Below are 15,683 nucleotides of genomic sequence, written 5' to 3'. Positions count from 1 at the left end.
TTTTTTTTTTTTTTTTTTTTGAAGTACGCGGGCCTGTCACTGTTGTGGCCTCTCCCGTTGCGGAGCACAGGCTCCGGACGTGCAGGCTCAGCGGCCATGGCTCACGGGCCCAGCCGCTCCGCGGCATGTGGGATCTACCCGGACCGGGGCACGAACCCGTGTCCCCTGCATTGGCAGGCGGACTCTCAGCCACTGCGCCACCAGGGAAGCCCTATGCTTCTTATAGAGACCACTTCTCCATGCCTCCAATATTGTTTATCATACCAATCTGGTAAGCTAAATATTTTTCATATCTGACATAAAAAGAGTCCCAGCCGGGCCCCTCTTCTATTAATAAAGTGCAAATTGACACAAAGTTATGTAAGGCTACAGTAGTTGTAATAATAACCTCTGAATTCATTAAGCACTGGCAAATTTTGAGTCCACCATCATATCTTGCCAAAATTTTTTTCTTCTTCTAGTTTTTAGGAGGCAACCAAAAAATGCAATTTCATTCATTATTTTATTTCTTATTTTATTTTATTGTCCATAACCAATATGGCTCTAAAACCTCTCCTTTTTTCTTCTTTTTTAAAGAGAATCCTCCAGTGTACATGCATGCTATTTAAACTAAGCTCCCTAAAGCTGAATACAATTTATCTTCAAACAGCAGAGAAGGAGGGCAGAAATCTTCAAATATATATAAATTCATAGCCAGCTTCTATCGAACTCCTGCCCTTGTCAACTTGTTTAGAACACAATTTTCCAAATGCCACTGCTTTCTGGGATTCAGGAGAGGATAAGAGAGCTCTTTCACTTCACTAGATTTGTGTCAACTCCATCCTGAGTTTCTAGCAATAGGGCCTCTCAGAAAAATATGCTGAGCTTCCCTTCAGGTCTGGGATGCTGTGATTCTGGCATCGCAAAGCACCGAAAGTAAATAAAATGGCTCACGTTGTGTTCCAGGCACAAGGGGGCCCAAGAGATAGGATGAGAAATCCAGCTGATGTGCCCAAGACCCTACCTCCAATTGCATGCTGCTGTTTTCTCAATATTCAGAGCTGCAGCCGTGGCCAAATTGCACACTTGGAGCCAAATTCTCCCCTCAGTTCTGCGTACGCAACTTCATCCAAAGTCGCTAGGTGTAGAGCGCGTATCTGAAAGTGACATTTGGCGATAGCGCCATGGAGTTCTCTTATCTGCCACGTACTAACTATGCAATAAGCGCGTTTCTACCAATTTCTGCACAAACGTGTGCCTGTTTGCTACTCTCAGATGGCAGTGCTTGCTGTACCATTTCCTCACTTTTTAAAGATTTTTGTGTTTTGCCAGTCAGGAACACATTTTGCAAGTCCCTGGCAAACACAAGTGTACTTTCTTCTTGGCTTCAACACTTGTGGAAGCCAGATGAAAGGAACAGCTCGCAGGGAAAGCTTTGGATTTCATCAGTCCATCGATGAAGTAGTCAGCTGCCTCTCAGTCAGGTTTTTAAGGGACTGTGTTTCCTTAACTGAAGAAGTAAAAGTGCAGAAGAGGATAAGTGAAGAAAAGAGTTAAAGGTTTGCCTCATTTGAGGAGTATTTTTAGATCCTTCCCTCTACGCTCCCCCGCCCAGGCTAAGTTGGCGGGTTCCACATCCCATGTGCATCTCATATCTTATTGTGTGTGTGTGTGTGTGGATTTGCTAGGTATTGTCTGATGCTCTCTGAGTCAGAGCCAATATCATGTTTATCTCCATATTTCTAGCCTAGAGCAAGGAGTCTGGCAGTCAGGTCAAGACACATTTATTGTCCACCTACTCTGCGCTAGGCACCGAGCCTCCTCCAGAGATAGAATGTCCTCCCCTGAGGGACTTAGCGTCTAGTCGGGACATGCGTGCATCAGCATAACATTTATGCACGAGGCAACTAGAGGTTACATCGAGTATGACCAAGATGCCAAAGGGAACACAGCAGATGGGTTCGTAATCCTGGTGGTATAGTCAAGAGGACCGCTGGGAGAAGACTATGCCAGAGCTGGGCCCTGAAAAGAAACAGGAATTAAGTCAAGAGCTAGCAGGGAGGGGAGGGAGTTCCAGGCACGGGCAGCAGCATGAACAGAGGCAAGAGGGCATAGAACGCTATGCAGTTGGCCCTGCAAACTTCAAGGCCCAGGCTGGGAATAGCAGGCCATTAAGACCAGAGAGGTGGGCAGTATCCAGGTAACCAAGGATTGTTTTTAACCTTATCATTTTTGAGAAAGTAGACATTGAAAGAGTTCAACCCTAAGGGAAACAAGCTCATATCTATGCTTTAAACTGTTCAAACTGGGAAATTAATAAAGGGGCTGGCTTTTCTTTGTGAAAGATTGAAAACAAAGAGCCCAGCTGGGAGGCAATTTTAATCATCTTGGTGAAAGACCATGGGAGCCTGTATTAGGGCTGAGAGTAAGGCTACGCAAGAACTATTGAAAAGGCAGAATGGGAAGGACATTGTGCTGGGTTAGAGGCAGGAAGTGAGTGGCTTGAGGTACTCATTAGACCTTGAGATATATGAGCTTAAAGCTCAGGGAAGTGTCAGGGATTAAGATTAAACTATGTGACTCCTAATTTTATAGGAGCTGAAATTACCCTTGAAAGTAGATGAGATTTCCCATGAAGAACTCTTGTTAAAAGAGAGACCCAGTAGCTGGGAATCTTTGGGGAAAAACTATCATTTAAGGGGTGAGCTGGGAAGTGGGTGCCCCTGAAAGTGATAAGGGGACATTTCAGAGACCTGCATGTGAGACAAAGAGAGTGTGAGGCCCTGAAGGCTCAGGGACTTGCAAAATGTATAGAGATTTTCATAGAAAAGGCAGAAAACAGTGTCAATGCCCCATTGTGGTGAAGTCAATATAGAGTCATGTCCAATAGCTTTGGCAATAAGGAAGTCTTTGAAGACCTTTTCTGTGTCAGAGACACACATGCATATTGTTTAATAAATACATGAATGAATAAATGAATGAATGGATAAAACCAAGTTTTCAGAGACTCTCTTCCCTTAGGATATAAAAAGTGAGACTTAATTTTTAGGTGAAGGTTGATTTTCAAAGGATCCCAAATCTCTAGCCTTAAAAACTCTTAATTAGTATTGGTGACACAAAAGAAGTCATTCTGTTTCAAGCCTTTTCTAATTGACTTTTCTTCTCCATACCCTTTGCCGTGCATTTTAATAATGATAGATGGTAAAAGTATGAGATTAGATCACTCCCTAACACCATACACAAAAATAAGCTCAAAATGGATTAAAGACCTAAATGTAAGGCCAGAAACTATCAAACTCTTAGAGGAAAACATAGGCAGAACACTCTATGACATTAATCACAGCAAGATCCTTTTTGACCCACCTCCTAGAGAAATGGAAATAAAAACAAAAATAAATAAATATTTGCAAATGAAGCAACTGACAAAGGATTAATCTCCAAAATTTACAAGCAGCTCATGCAGCTCAATAACAAAAAAACAAACAACCCAATACAAAAATGGGCAGAAGACCTAAATAGACATTTCTCCAAAGAAGATATACAGACTGCCAACAAACACGTGAAAGAATGCTCAACATCACTAATCATTAGAGAAATGCAAATCAAAACTAGAATGAGATATCATCTCACACCAGTCAGAATGGCCATCATCAAAAAATCTAGAAACAATAAATGCTGGAGAGGGTGTGGAGAAAAGGGAACACTCTTGCACTGCTGGTGGGAATGTGAATTGGTACAGCCACTATGGAGAACAGTATGGAGGTTCCTTAAAAAACTACAAATAGAACTACCATATGACCCAGCAATCCCACTCCTGGGCATATACCCTGAGAAAACCATAATTCAAAAAGAATCATGTACCAAAATGTTCATTGCAGCTCTATTTACAATAGCCCGGAGATGGAAACAACCTAAGTGTCCATCATCAGATGAACGGATAAAGAAGATGTGGCACATATATACAATGGAATATTACTCAGCCGTAAAAAGAAACGAAATTGAGCTATTTGTAATGAGGTGGATAGACCTAGAGTCTGTCATATAGAGTGAAGTAAGTCAGAAAGAGAAAGACAAATACCGTATGCTAACACATATATATATGGAATTTAAGGAAAAAAATGTCATGAAGAACCTAGGGGTAAGACAGGAAAAGAGACACAAACCTACTAGAGAATGGACTTGAGGATATGGGGAGAGGGAAGGGTAAGCTGTGACAAAGCGAGAGAGAGGCATGGACATATATACACTACCAAACGTAAGGTAGATAGCTAGTGGGACGCAGCCGCATAGCACAGGGAGATCAGCTCGGTGCTTTGTGACCGCCTGGAGGGGTGGGATAGGGAGGGTGGGAGGGAGCGAGATGCAAGAGGGAAGAGATATGGGAACATATGTATATGTATAACTTATTCACTTTGTTATAAAGCAGAAACTAACACACCATTGTAAAGCAATTATACCCCAATAAAGATGTAAAAAAAGAAAAACTTTTCATATGGATGCATAAATGTGATCATATCATATATGCAACTGTTAAAAGTTTTATACAATTAAACTGTTCTAATACAAACGAAAAAAAATGATAGATGAAGCAAGTCTTAAGGTGGAAATGCAGAATCCAAGGATACTCTCCCTTCGTCACTTGCCACGAATAGGACCCACCTCCACATTTACACGTACACTTGGGGTCACAGGTCATCAGAGGTGTTTGGAAGCATGGAAAACTAGATGCCACAGGGTCAGAATTTTAACACCAGCCCTTTCTTGGAGCAGCCCATGTCTTGATTTGAAGTAGTAGCCTAATGGGCTTCAAAACTTTCTTCCACTTTAAGTTTTTTTCTAGAGTCTTCACCCTCAAATGTTTTAGAGCATCCTGGATTCACTCAGTACGTGCTCAACAAAGATTTTGGTTGTTAATTCAGTGCTTTGAGATGAAAAGTTTTATCCTTTAGCAAACAGAACTGTTTGCTGTTTGTTCCAGAACCAAGCTGAGATTTACTTTGCTTTCCGCAGTTGCTCTTCATTTCTGCTTTCCCTGTTTGTACATATGCCTTCACTTTATATTCCTGCCTCTCTCTCTGGACGTCTGAGAAACCCTGGTCCCTGCCAATGCGCACACCCATGCTGACGGGTCCATGGAATGGTACCAAAACCCACTCCTCCATATTTTGACTCACTGCAGAGAGGAGGCATACTGCCAACTTTGTATCTTCCTGTGTTCGAAGAGTGACAGGAAAGCAAGATGAAGGAGTACGAAAAGAAATAGAAGTGTGGTTACAGCTGATTAAAGTGTGGTTCCCAGCACAGTGAGAGGAGAAACACAAACAAATGACCTGGCTGATTTCACCATAAACATGCACATCTCCTTCACGTATTCCCAGATTTTTACATCTACTGATGTCTTGCCTGGTGTATTCAGACGATGCACCATATGGACAGAGGCAATGTTTTCCTTAATCCTTAGTGTAGTGTACAGCCTGAACTATCAAAGTTCCACCACCAACACTAACAATAAAAAGAAATGGTATTGCCACTGCAAAACAGTGATTCGCTTTCAGTATGGAAGCTGCTAAGGGCAAAACTCCTGTGTACGTTATGTACTGTTCTCAGAGCTCAGCGGGCAGTGACTAAATGGCAAAACGAGGGAGCCCATCTTCTTTCACTGATATCATACATCTCAGCCCTTAATGATCACCTAAGTTCCCTGTGCTTCCGAGGGCTGGTGCTTCGGAACGGCTTTGCAAAGGTATTTTAAAAGATTTAATTGCAGGAAACAAGCAGGGTTTTGAAGTTCAGAAATCACGTTTTATTAGCTAATATTCTGGGGCCCCAAAGAAACAACTGTCCACCAGTTGATATTCTAGAAAGAAAAGAACTCTCTGTTAGGTTCAGTCAATGGGACAGTCCCTCACTCCTGTCTCCATAAACCTGAGCTCTAACTTGCATGGATTTTCAGATACATCTCCACTGAATTTGTCAAATGGCAGCCCTTTCCACTCTGGTTTGGCATGCAGAGTCCCTTGGTTTCCTTTCAAGGAGATTTTCAGGAGTCCCAGAGTAGTGATTCTGACATCCTACCATTGCAAGAAACGCTTAAGAAATATATAAAATCTCTACCAATGCAAATTAAAATTAATTGCCTTTTTGAGAAATTTGCAATATTATCTGGATATATCTAGAAAAAAACCTTGAGTTGATGTTTAAGAAATAAGACGAACAACCCAAGAATACTGATGTTAGTTGCATTTTAGGAATTTTGCAACATGTCTGGGATATCAGTAGATAACTGTAAGATGTTACAGACTGGAGCTGAGAACCAGTCCTTAACGATGACAAAATCTCCCAATAGAATTACTGGTAGTAAGGGTTGATGCAGAGAAAAAGAAAAATGGAGTAAGTAGCTATTTCTTTTTCCAAATAAACAACATTGTTTACTCTTAGAACTTTCTTGTTTACCTCATTAAATTTTAAGACTGTTGGATAAAGTCAGTGTCTTATGTTATCAGTCTTTGAGAATGAAATTTACAGCATTCATAGCTGTTATTTCATGATAAAAACATTTATTATTGCTATGCCCTTTGATCTAAATAGGGCCATGGGCTGCTAACCCATTATTTTTAGAAATAGAGAGGAATTAAAAGATGACACCCAGGCACAAAGGAAAGGAAAGGTCCATAATCCATGCGAGAATAAAAGCACTCTGAAGAAACGTTCGAGAAAAGATGAGCTGTTTTGTATATGCCTGACCCTGCCCTTGAAACTAAAGGAGGCTGCCTGACATATTGCCTCTACCTCACAGCTCCTTTGATTACAGCCCAATTCTGTAGACCTTTATTTCCTCAGAGGAAATTAGCAACAAGCTCTATCTCATATGCATTTGCACTCTCACATTTACAATGTTTCTGCCTTGAATTTACATTTAAGAGTACTAAAAACCATTGATTTCTAATTATAATGGTGAGCTGCATTTCTAAAAAAATGTAAAACTCAATAACATGAATGTCATTCATATCCCTTATTCCAATGGGCACTATTAAAAAAAAAAAAGCCCATTTGGAGAGGACTTCCCATTTCTAAAAGTATGGCAGGCTGAATTTTCTGTTTACCTTTGAAAGCTCCCAAAATGAATGAAAAAATCATTTTTAAAGCATAGCTTTTTTTCCTTAACATCTTTATTGGAGTATAATTGCTTTACAAGGGTGTGTTAGTTTCTGCCTTATAACGAAGTGAATCATTTATACATATACATATATCCCCATATCTCCTCCCTCTTGCGTCTCCCTCAGCCATCTTGGAAGTCTTGAGGAAAAAAGGAACCCCAGATGAACTGAATCCCCAAAATGAAGCAAAAGCCAGACCCCAGAGAGGTAAGGTAGCATCAAAGCCTCGATTGTCTTGAGGGTATTGGCCAAATCTTGTGACCTTGACCCTCTTTTTGGATGGATTGTCAGGGCATAGCAGGTAAGAGATAAGAGTCAAGGTCTGCAAAGAAAATATTTAATAGAGTTCTAAACAAAGCTGAGATTCCAAAGTGGAAGAGTAAATAATAAACAATCCTCATCCCAGGAAAGGAGAGTAAAGGAAGTTAAAAGACAGTGCCTGCCATAACTTGCCACTCGGTATGAGAAAAAATAAATCTCCCTGAGAATTCATCATCACAAGTCAATCCTTATGGACACTATGGAGTTTGTGACCCACATTTATGCTTTCTGTATGTATTAAAAAACCACAAGCACAGAAAATAATTAAATATGCATCCAGGTTGGTAGTAAGCTTGGACAGCTTCTCTAGAGGAATTCAACATCAAGTTGGAGCTCTAATAGTTCTCACAGATAATTCTAAGGAAAACAAGGCAATCACAATAAAAAAAAGATCACCACACACAAGAAAAAGCACACCAAGAATGAGAGATGGCAGAATCATCTACAAATTTCTCAGATACTGAACACATAATATTCTTACTATAAAAGAATTATGTTTAATATGATCTAAGAAATAAAAGATTCAGAAGCATGGAAAACAAGATATTTTAAAAAACAAATCAATGTTTAAAAGAATCCATTGGATTAAATTTTTTAAATGAAATTTAAAACTCAGTAAGATAAATTAGCAAATTCAACACAGCTGAAGAGAGAGAATGAATAAACTTAAAGATAAATCTGAAGTAATCAAACCGGAGAGAAAATTATTAAAAGTAGAAAAATGTTGAAAAGATATAGAGAAGATAGGCTGAGAAGGTTTGGAGTACATCTAAATGGAGTTTCAGAGGGACCTAATGAATAAAATTGGGATAAGGAACTATTCAAAAAAATAATAACTAATACTCTCAACAATTTTTGGAAGATACTGAGCTCATATCCAAAAAGCTCAATGATTTCCAAGCAGACTAAATAAAAAGAGATTCACACCTTGTCATACTGAAAGTAAAATTATATAACAATAAAAGTAAAGACCAGGGCTTCCCTGGTGGCGCAGTGGTTGAGAGTCCGCTTGCCGATGCAGGGGACACGGGTTCGTGCCCCGGTCCAGGAGGATCCCACAGGCCGTGGAGCAGCTGGGCCCATGAGCCATGGCTGCTGAGCCTGCACATCCAGAACCTGTGCTCCACAACGGGAGAGGCCACAACAGCGAGAGGCCCGCGTACCACAAAAAAAATAAAATAATAAAAAATAAAGACCAGATATTTAAAGGAAGCAGAGGAAAGAAAGAATATCATTTATAAAGGAACAATTATACTGATGACTGACTTCTCAGCACAGCAATAGATACCAGAAGATATAATGCAATACATTGAGACAAAACAACTATCACTCTAGAATTTCACACGCAGTACAACTAACCTTCAAGAAGAAAGACAAGAGCATTTTAGAAAAGTAAAACCTGTAAGTATTCATCATATACATGCTATCCCTAACTGAAACTCTAACGGATATGTTTCAGGAAGGAAGAAAATTAGTCCAGATGGAAGGTCTAAAATACAAGATAGGATTCTGAGCAAAGATATTAGTAAATATATGATAAAGACAAACATCGATATACAAAACAGTTTATTGGTGAAGATTAAAAAATATAGAAATAATAAGTGGAAAAGAACAGTATGTAAGTTGAGAGGGTGGTGATGAAACCTAAGACATTCAAAGGTTTTTGTACCATTTGAGATGAGAGTAAGGTTATTATTAATTTTAAACTGTGCTAATTAAGCATGTTAAAATATCTACAGTAGCCACTAAAAAAAAGCACAGAGAGTAAACATCAAAAATAAGTACAGAGATAAAGTTCAAAAGGAAGCAAGATATTAGGGAAAAATGTTAAATAAATCAAGACGTAAATTGAACAAGAAAAGGTAAAATAAAATTCCAAAGAAATAACCTAGCCAGTACTTTTTTAAGATGATTAGAGTAAGCATACACATGATCATTATATAAATACACACACACACACACACACACACACATTCTAACAGCTGAGGATGCAAAAGGATTAGTTATGTCAAATACTAACTGAAAATATCACAAAGAGAATAGATTTTAAGGTGGAAAAAGTATGAGCAGAGATAAATAAGGTCTCTTCCTAATGATGAAAAGTTTAACTTACCAGTCAGTTATAACAACTTTAGACTTATGTGAAACATACTAATGTATCTTGAATTACATACATTGAAAATTTACAGGTACATAAGGAGAAATTGAAAAATTCACAGGATATTGGAATCCTTTAATACCATCTCTCATAAATTGTTAGCGCCAGTAAACAAAAAATACCGGTAAGGAGATGAAGGTTTGGACAGCATAAACTTGATTTAAATGGACATATATAATATAGAACACTGCGCCAAAAAACTTCAGAATATACCATCCTTTTAAGAACACATGAGCTATTTTTGAAAATCGTCCATATAAGAGCCCATAAAATGGGACATCCCTGGTGGCACAGTGGTTAAGAATCCGCCTGCCAATGCAGGGGACATGGGTTCAAGCCCTGGTCCGGGAAGATCCCACATGCCGCAGAGCAACTAAGCCCGTGCACCACAACTGCTGAGCCTGTGCTCTAGAGCCTGCAAGCCACAACTACTGAAGCCCGCGTGCCTAGAGCCCATGCTCCGCAACAAGAGAAGCCACTGCAATGAGAAGCCTGCGCACCGCAACGAAGAGTAGCCCCAGCTCACCGCAACTAGAGAAAAGCCTGTGTGCAGCAACAAGACCCAACGCAGCCAAGAATAAACTTTTAAATAATTAATTAATTTTAAAAAAATGCTTTAAAGAAAGAGGCCATAAAATACATCTCAATATATTTCAAAAGTTGGTATCATATAGATCATATTCTATAACATAAATTAAGTTAAAAATCAAAAACAAAAAGATGTCTAGAACAGGAGCTGTATTTGGAAATAGAACACATGCTTCTGAGAAACACATGGATCAAAGAAGAAATCATGATGGAAAATTTTAAATACATTGCTGAATAATAATTAAAGTATACACACACACACACACACACACAATGGAATACTCCTCAGCCATAGAAAAGAATGAAATTTTGCCATTTGCAACAACATGGATGGACTTGGAGGGCATCATGCTTAGTGGAATGTCAGACAGAGAAAGACAAATACTGTATGATATCACTTATATGTGAAATCTAAAAAATAAAACAAACTAGTGAATATAACAAAAGAGAAGCAGACTCACAGATATAGAGAACAAGCTAGTGGTTACCAGTGGGGAGGGGAAGGCGGGAGGTGCAACACAGGGGTAGGGGATAAAGAGGTACAAATTTTTATGTATAAAATAAGCTACAAAGATATTGTACAAAACAGGGTATAGGCCAAGATTTTATAATAACTATAAATGGAGTCTAACTTTTAAAAATTGTGAATCACTATATTGTATGAAACTTTCATACAGTACTGCTGGGAAGGTAAACTGGTATAGTCATTTCAGTAAATGACTTGTTATACCTTGTGAAGCTGGACATGTGCATATGCCTTAAAGCCAGCAATTCTATTCCTTAATATAGACCCAAAGAACCTTCTGTAAACGTGCACCAAAACACTGGTTCGAAAATGTCCACAGACCCATTGTTTGATAGACCAAACTGGAAACAACCTAACATAAATTAACAACAGAAAACCAGAAATTGTGTTATAGTCATTCAATAGTATGTGTTTGCATAAATAAATAATACAGCAGTTGCCTGCACCAGCATGGGTGAATGCTAAAAGCAATACTGACGAAACAAAAGCAAATCAGAAAAATATTGTATAATTCCATTTATATAAAATCCAAAACCAAGCAAAACTAAAACAAATGTATTGCCTACGGTTACATATATGTGTGGAGGTGTAAAGAAACCCAATGGTATTAATAAATACAAAAATCAGCAGTGTTACCTCTGAAAGAAGTATGAGTTCTGAGACGTGATAAGTAGAGAGGGCTTCTAAGGAACTGATACTATATTATTATTATTTTTGCCTATTGTAGTTTTTTTTTAACATCTTTATTGGAGTATAATTGCTTTACAATGTTGTGTTAGTTTCTGCTCTATAACAAAGTGAATCAGCTATACGTATACATGTACCCCCATATCCCCTCCTTCTTGCGTCTCCCTCCCACCCTCCCTATCCCACCCCTCTAGGTGGTCACAAAGCACCGAGCTGATCTCCCTGTGCTGTGTGGCTGCTTCCCACTAGCTACCTATTTTACATTTGGTAGTGTATGTATGTCAATGCTACTCTCTCACTTGGTCCCAGCTTACCCTTCCCCCTCCCCGGGTCCTCAAGTCCATTCTCTATGTCTGTGTCTTTATTCCAAGCTAGGTAATGGCACACAGTTTTTTATCTCCTTATTATTCTTTAAGCGGTATATATATGTGTGTGTGTGTGTGGGTGTATACATATATCCATCTACATTATGCATGTATGTCTATATATTACGTTCTTTTTATATTTGATCTATTTCAACAGTCAAAAAAATATTTCACCAGTAATAACACATCACAAAAAAAGCCAACTCCTCTGTTTTTCAGGTACCTAACAAAATTTGACCTAAGATAGATACTTAGTGGAGGTGTGGTCTTTCCGATTTAAAAAAATGATAATTATGTGATCTCCACAAGCCCCGGGCTGTTTCCTGTCATGCAACAAATAGCACTAAATAAATGTTTGTTGAATTGAACTAAATTAAAATGTGTATAATACAAGGGGCAAATGTGTGACATCAGCTATTTTGAATTGTCCATCTCAGCCGTTCTTTGTAACAGACTCCAATTTTCACTGTATACTTATCCCTCAACCACACAGTCTATATGCTACTGGGGAAAGTGACCCCACTCTTAGCAACCAAGGTGGACTCTGATTGGCTTAAGTAATTTAGTATCTTCCAATTCTTGACAACAGTGTTTGGTTCAAAACAGTTAACAAAATATGAGCCAGTGAGAGACAAGAAATGAGATACAAGAAAATATTTATGAGAGGTTCGGGGTGTGTGTGTGTGTGTGATTTGGGGGTGGGGTGAGGAATCCTCCTAGGTCTTCTGAAAGATACTCAGAGAGGCACTCGCTGTGTTTATTGAACATATGAACAAGACTGGCAACCCATCCCTGCCCCGAGAAGCTGCTAGAGCCACCTATGTGGCATCTGAGGAGCTAGCCTTAAGTGAAGCCCCAGGTAGGTCAGGGCCAGCCCTTCTGGTAATATGGTTGACTAGGTAACCTAGACCACTTGCTACAGAACACTTAGAAATGCCAAATAAAATACAACAAACGTCCTTTTAAGTGCATGGCTGAGCCCAAAAGAAAGTAAGGGAAATCTCTCAGCCAGGCCAGTTGATGAGAGCAGAGTCACCTTCCCCAGCATATGTAGGCTGCAGAGGTAAGAAATGAAAATCCAAATGAAAAATAAAGTGGGAACTGAAGACCAGAGCAGGAAGGGTAGACTGGACAAGGGGCAGAGATTGGTTGCCACTTTCTATAACCAAGAAGCTTGCATTTTATAGCCCATGTAGGGACAGGAGATGGTGGCTTAGGTCTGCAAAAAGTCAGAGAGCTGCAACTGGGACCATATGTAAAGTTTAAGGCCTAACCCTCAGAAAAATGGTGGATTAAATATATATATGTCCTCACCCCCTGTAAAAAAAAATACACACACACACACTCACACACACACACTCACACACACATACCAGCAGCACAGGGTGATATACTGGTGAATGAAAGTTTATACAGGGTTTGTAAAAGTTTCCTCCGAGAATATATACTCACAAATGTGCTCTCACATAGATTTGGAGTCTGCATCTTTCCTACACCATGATACAGGAACCTACAACCCGAAAATTTAACATACAATATTCCTGCCAGTAATCCTCCTGAGATTCATGCCTCCCACCTCCACCCTAATGCTTAACCCAGGAGGCACGAGATTCCAACAAATAAACTCCTAAGAAAAATAAGTTCACCACCCAAAATTACCAAATAACCCCCCCAAAATTCATCATGTAAAAGTCAACAGATATATAGAAACAGATGTCTGAAAATAGATTTCAGATAATAGGACTACAAGATATAGAATAAAAATTTAGTATATTTTAAATTATTGAGGACATAAAAAGAGAAATTAAAAATATCTTAAAATTATGAGCACTATCACAAAGCCAGGGAGATTTGAAAAATTACCACCTGGAATTTCCAGGAGTAAAATAATTGAAATATAAAACCCAAAAGACAGATTAACAGCTAAATAAGACCTAGATGAAGACAAAATCAGTGAACTAAAATATAGAGATAATAAAATTATTAATAAAGCAGGACTAAAAAAAAGTATAAAATATGAAAGCCATGAAAGATAGAATATGAAGGACAACATTTATTCAAGTTCCAAAACAGCTATATATTTAAGATGTGGGCAGACAATATAGAGACCAATGGGAAGAGAGAGAAATAAGATATTTGATGATTTTTAAAAGATGCTTGATCAAACCTTGCCTGAAGCCCTTTCCATTCCTCAGCTTTTATATTGTTAGTCTATACATTTTTTAAATTATTTAATCCCATTTATGTTGAGCATTTTGTTCTTTGCAAGCTAAGTTTTCCTAGCTGATATTGGAAGTAAGAAAATAAAGATTAGACTAAGAAAGTTTTTTTAAAAAGTACCTGACCATTAAGCATCTGGAAAAATAGACTCAGACAAATCCAGCTAAAAGTTAACAGGGGACAACACTCCCCCCATATTGCAGCTGTAAAGTATCATATAACGATCACCTCTTTGGGTGACTACTGCTTTTTTACTAAGATGCTTTGGTTTCTAAAATCATTAACTATCAAAAACTTTGTTTGTTAGAAATTATATCAGTAAAAATGAAACATCCCACTCTTGCCTAGAGGATTTAAGCCACTCTGACACAGAGGCAGCCTCAATTTCCAACCCAAGTGCAGAGCTTCTAATAAGGGGTTTCTGGATACAATATTCCACATTTATCTTAACTTTGTAGTTCCCAAGGAAACAGGACCTTAGATCCACTTCACAGTCCAGAGTTGATGTTAAACCCTTCGCACACAGCCCAGCTTTTCTCTGAGCCTATCCAAACACTGCTTTATTTAAATTTAACCTAAACGCCATTATCCTTCAAAATCCTGGGCTTCCCTCGTGGCGCAGTGGTTAAGAATCTGCCTGCCAATGCAGGGGACACGGGTTCGAGTCCTGGTCCGGAAAGATCCCACATGCCGCAGAGCAGCTGGGCCCCTGCGCCACAACTACTGAGCCTGTGCTCTAGAGCCCACGAGCCACAACTACTGAAGCCCACGCGCCTGGAGCCCATGCGCTGCAGCGGAGAGGCCACTGCAGTGAGAAGCCCACGCACCGCAATGAAGAGTAGCCCCCGCTCACTGCAACTAGAGAAAGCCCGTGCACAGCAACAAAGACCCAAGGCAGCCAAAAATAAATAAATAAATTTATTTTAAAAAATCCTATAATAACCTCTGTCTTTTCCTTTATTTGGTGAGATGCCCCACAGTTCCCCTGGCATGCAGTCTCCCTCATTGCAATGGTGCAATAGAACTGACTTTGCTGAATAAAAGGTCATTTCTGGTGACCTTAGGCTGATTAAGCTAGGACAGGAGACAGGGTGAAGCAAACCAAATAAACCAAAATATAAAATTATATTTTTAGCATTTGCCTAAAGATAGTCATATAGAGAGGAATGGAAAAGAGAGGAACAGAAAAGGTAAATGCTGGTTAGAATCATTTGGTTGGACTGAAACTAGAGAGGGTTTTCACCGATGATAGCTTCTTGGAGAAGGCCAGCCTTGAAGAGAGAGAGAGAAAGAAATTGCTTCATGTTCCATTAAGAACATGGAACTAGTGGCAGAAGTGCTTAAAGAAAAAAAGCCCCTTTGCTTCTCTTTGCAGCTGCACATACCCTTCCAGACCGGGACACTTCCCTGTTCCATGCGGGCGGCCCATGGGGCTCCCAGAAAATTGAGTGCAGCCTAAAACAAGTGCCAAAGCACACTCTGGGATCCAGCTGCCTCCCAGGTCTAGGGCTGAGCTCCTGGGCTGTGTTTTCATCAGTGAACTGGCAGTCATAAATGTCAAGCCCTGATCAGCATAATCCCCTTAGCTCTTCCAGCTTAGTTCACAGCAAGGAAAGGTGGCATCAAGATTTCCTATTTTGGAAAAAAAAAAAATTGCTGAACTTGGGCTGGCCTAATATTAG

At 39.3% G+C, this 15,683-nt stretch overlaps 1 protein-coding gene across 1 annotated transcript in view; it reads right to left on the bottom strand.

Moving 5' to 3' along the window:
- The window catches only part of HS6ST3 (heparan sulfate 6-O-sulfotransferase 3), a 661,842-nt gene that overhangs the window by 176,197 nt on the left and 469,962 nt on the right, over positions 1-15,683 (bottom strand). The gene's annotated exons all lie outside the window — the stretch shown is intronic.

Source organism: Tursiops truncatus, chromosome 18 (assembly GCF_011762595.2).
Source record: "Tursiops truncatus isolate mTurTru1 chromosome 18, mTurTru1.mat.Y, whole genome shotgun sequence".
Classification (NCBI taxonomy): Eukaryota; Metazoa; Chordata; class Mammalia; order Artiodactyla; family Delphinidae; genus Tursiops; species Tursiops truncatus.
Note: the sequence above shows the minus strand (reverse complement) of the source record. Positions and strands in the feature narration are given on the sequence as shown.